Genomic DNA, 4,149 nt, shown 5'->3' on the forward strand with positions numbered 1-4,149 from the left:
CTTTCTCTGGGCTAAAAATTCGGTATCGCCGCGCCAGGTCTTTAGTGCCCGAAATTTTGCGCTCGCCCGGATTCCCGTAGCGCCCGCCTGAAATTCAGTTGCGCCGCCCCAAGACGGAGGCGGGCGCTATTGCAGGGTTTGGCCGCCTCGTTTGGGGCGATGAAAGTCAGTTTCAGGCGTCCAGCTGCCGCTGCGGCACCCGATGCGGTGCGGCAGGCTGGGGTACTGCAGGCCTCCTCCTTCTCTTAAGGAGGAGCTGCCTGCAGCCGTGAGATCGCCGCTGGATTCCCCCGGCAAATGAGCCCGGCACCACGGAGAAGTGCCGGGCTCGCGGGAGTCAGACACCAATGCCGCGGGGGGGTGGTGCAGGAGTCCGGGGAGGGAGGTGTGGCCAGGCGGCCGCCGGGAAAGCGGCCGGCCGCCCCTCCACCTTTATGCGCCGGCCTCTCGGAGCTGCAAGGCACCGTTTTTCAAACGCTGTTTGCGGCCGCTACGGGCGAGGCGGCCGCAACTGAATTTGGCCATCGGCACGGAATAGCATTGGAACCGGGGCGCTGCGCACACCGATGACGTCATCGGTGCCGGCGCAGCGCCACTGGCTAACGCCGATGTTAGGGACCAACTGAATTTCGGGCGCTAAAAAACTTCCGGCGCAAACCACTCTATAGCCAATAAGTGGGCGCAAACGCGACTGAATTTCTAGGCCTCTATGTTTTACTATAAGAATCATTTAGAATGGTGTTCTATAAGACCAGTATATCATAGAAATATTGGTACAAATGGAAAGCATTCAGCCTATTGTGCCGGTGCCGGTGCTAGTTTACATGGAAACTATCTACTCTAATCCTATTTCCCTGCTCTTTCCAGGTACTGTCCGCACTGCTTATAGCAAGTGTATTGGTGTTAATCAATTCACCCACCAGTATCAGCTGTGGCTCAGTGGGGAGCATTCTTGCCTCTGAGTCAGAAGGTTGTGGGTTCAAGTCCCACTCCATGGAACTTGAGCACAAAAATCTAGGCTGATACTACAGTGCAGTACTGAGGGAGTGCTGCACTGTCAGAGATGCCATGTTTCAGATGAAGATGTTAAACTGAGGCCCCGTCTGCTCTCTCATGTGGATGTAATAGATCCCATGGCACTATTTTGAAGACAAGCAGCCTGGTGTCCAGAATTAAAGAAGCAGCTATCTCAGGGGGTTGCGGGGCTGACGGAGATTACAGAGATAGGAAGGGGTGAGGCCATGGAGGGATTTGAAAACAAGGATGAGAATTTTGAAATCAAGGTGTTGCTTAACAGGGAGCCAATATAGGTCAGCGAGCACAGGGGTGATGGGTGAATGGGATTTGGTACGAGCTAGGACACTGACAAGCACTGCACAGCTGCACCCAGGCACTCCCATGACTCCCTCCATATGCTTATGGAGGGAGTCACAGCACGCAGGGAGGTCCTCTTCCCTTCCCATGGGCAGAAGAGACCTCCCTAGGAGATCAATGCAGCCTTGTTGCACATTGCACAGGAGGACACAAGCAGGGATATCATCAGGAGGATCAGGCTGCAGTGGCGCAAACCTTTCAATTATCTTTATAGATCACAAAACGCTACTACAAAGCCACACTCAACCTCATCCTGCTGTGCCACTCATCACATCCCCATCATGCTGCCTTCCCTACCCTACTCCTGCACATCTTTACTCACACCAACTTACCTTGCTCCTCCATCCATCCTTCTCTATGTACATTATCACTTTCCCATCTCACTAGCCACCCCTCACACTCACACTCATCCTAGTCCAATCATATCAAGTAACAACACACAAGGGTAGGCACTTGGGTGTTTTAGCCAATGTCCATGTGAAGTTTCTGTTAATGCGCTGTCAAACATTGAAATCTTTATTTTCAACACTTTACGTTCTTGGACAGATTTGTGTGCACCTTTGGAAGTGGCTTAATGAGTTGCAGTGAATGGTGAGACATAATGGTACCCCCCTGCAATGGTGATGAGTGTGAAAGGAATGGCTTGGGCATTATAGGAATGCTTTATGGTGTTGGTGTGGGGTGGTGCCAACCTGGCGCATCATGTGGCAGTCAGGGTGTACAGCATCAAATGAAGTAAATCTGGCTATGGTGAGACCGTCCCGGGCAGCAATGTGGTCAGGTACTGATGCCTTGTGTCCTGTGTAGCATCAGTTGATTGCAGAGAAGGTTGGTGTTGTTGTTGGTGCTGCTGGTGTGCCTGGTGCTGCTGGTGTTGGGGCTGAACGTGGTGGGATTCTGAGGACCAAAGTGAGATAGTTTCAAGGGCACCGATGCTGATGGAATAGATGGCAGGTGAAGTTGAGATGACAGAAGCGATCTGTCAATGGTGAGAGAGGTTGTTCCAATGAGGTGATACTGGATACAGAGTTTGCTCCAAACGCTTGCAAGCTGCATAAAGCTCAATCTGTCTTCCAAATGCAGTAGGCTACAGCTTCTAGCCTTGGAAAGTGAACAGCTATGAAATGGGAGCTTTTATAGAAGATTTTCAGCTGTCAAGTTAAGAAATCATCCTATGCTGACACAAATCCTGACCTCCTTACCTGACGTGATCCCCGAGCAGTGGGGAAGCCGTGGGCAAACTCTTAAAATCTAAAGGTGAGCTTAAAATAGTTTTTAAGTGCCTGTTAACAAGCTCTTAATAATCCAAATTGCCTCCTCCCGCCGTTTGGTGTCGGGTCTGTTCAGCAATGACATCTGGGAGACTAGCATGGAAGCAGGTTGACAGCGGGTTCCCTACCCGCTGTCAAAAAAAAATCTTCCCACCCAAACCCGCCACCAAACGCGCCCGCTGACCCCCCCAAAAATTCCCCCCTATGGGTAGAGTTAAGGAACAGAAAAGGCTGCAAGTCTCTCGTAGGATCTGTCTACAGACATCCTGATAGTAGTAACATAGTGGCGGGGGCAAGGTGGGAGTGTTGGTTATATAAATACTGAAATCAGGGAAGCATGTAGCAAAAACAATGTTGTTGTAATGGGAGATTTTAATTCTTACATAGAGTGAGAGAAGCAGAACAGCTCGAGTAGTACAGGGAATTTATAGAATGTATTTGGGACAGATTTCTAGAACATTGGCCTGGAGTTTCCACTTTGGGCGCAGTCGGTGATCCGGGTTCAAAAAGCGCCCAAAATTGAGCCCGTTTTGCAAAGTTTTTTTCCCCTCAAGTTTCAGCTCAGTCATTTGCATATCGGCGAACGTAAATTCTGCCATGAACCAGCGCAATCGGGCAGCATTTTAAAATGTAATTTTTTTTAATGGTTTACTTTACAACATATTCCTTGATATATTTAAGAGTGGTAACTTGGTGCAGTTTGATTAATACAGTTGAAAATGAGTTTATCACAAAAAATACGCATTTTTAATCAGTGTTGAATCCACAACCTGTGAGTAATCCAATTTTAAATAACTGAAAATGACTTTAAAAAACACTATACAGAGCCATTTCCTAGTTATATTGGTAAATGAAAAAAATGATAGTCAAAAACTTTTAAGACATGCCTATTAGTGTCCTTGCGCATATAAAAAAGCTTAATTTCTAGAGCCTCCTCGAAGGCCCACAAACGAGCGCAATTAGCAGAAACTCGCCATGGTGATTAATGTGATAGAAACATAGAAACATAGAAGATAGGAGAAGGAGTAGGCCATTTGGCCCCTCGAGCCTGTTCCACCATTTAAAGAGATCATGGCTGATCATCCAAATTCAGTACCCTGTCCCTGCTTTCTCCCCATATCCCTTGATCCCTTTAGCCTTAAGAAATATATCTAACTCCTTCTTGAATATATTTAATAAGTTAGCCTCAACTGTCTTCTGTGGTAGAGAATTCCACAGGTTCACCACTCTCTGGGTGAAGAAATTCCTCCTCATCTCAGTCCTAAATGACTTACCCCTTATCCTTAGACTATGACCCCTGGTTCTGGACTCCCCAGCCATCAGAAACATCCTTCCTGCATCTAGTCTGTCTAGTCCTGTTAGAATTTTATAAGTTTCAATGAGATCCCCTCTCATTCTTCTAAACTCTAGCGAATATAAGCCTAATCGACCCAATCTCTCTACATACGTCATTCCTGCCATCCCAGGTATCAGTCTGGTGAATCTTCGCTGCACTCCCTCCATG

Source organism: Somniosus microcephalus, chromosome 2 (assembly GCF_052327205.1).
Source record: "Somniosus microcephalus isolate GS21.2 chromosome 2, FLI_Smic_1.0, whole genome shotgun sequence".
In the NCBI taxonomy this organism is placed as follows: Eukaryota; Metazoa; Chordata; class Chondrichthyes; order Squaliformes; family Somniosidae; genus Somniosus; species Somniosus microcephalus.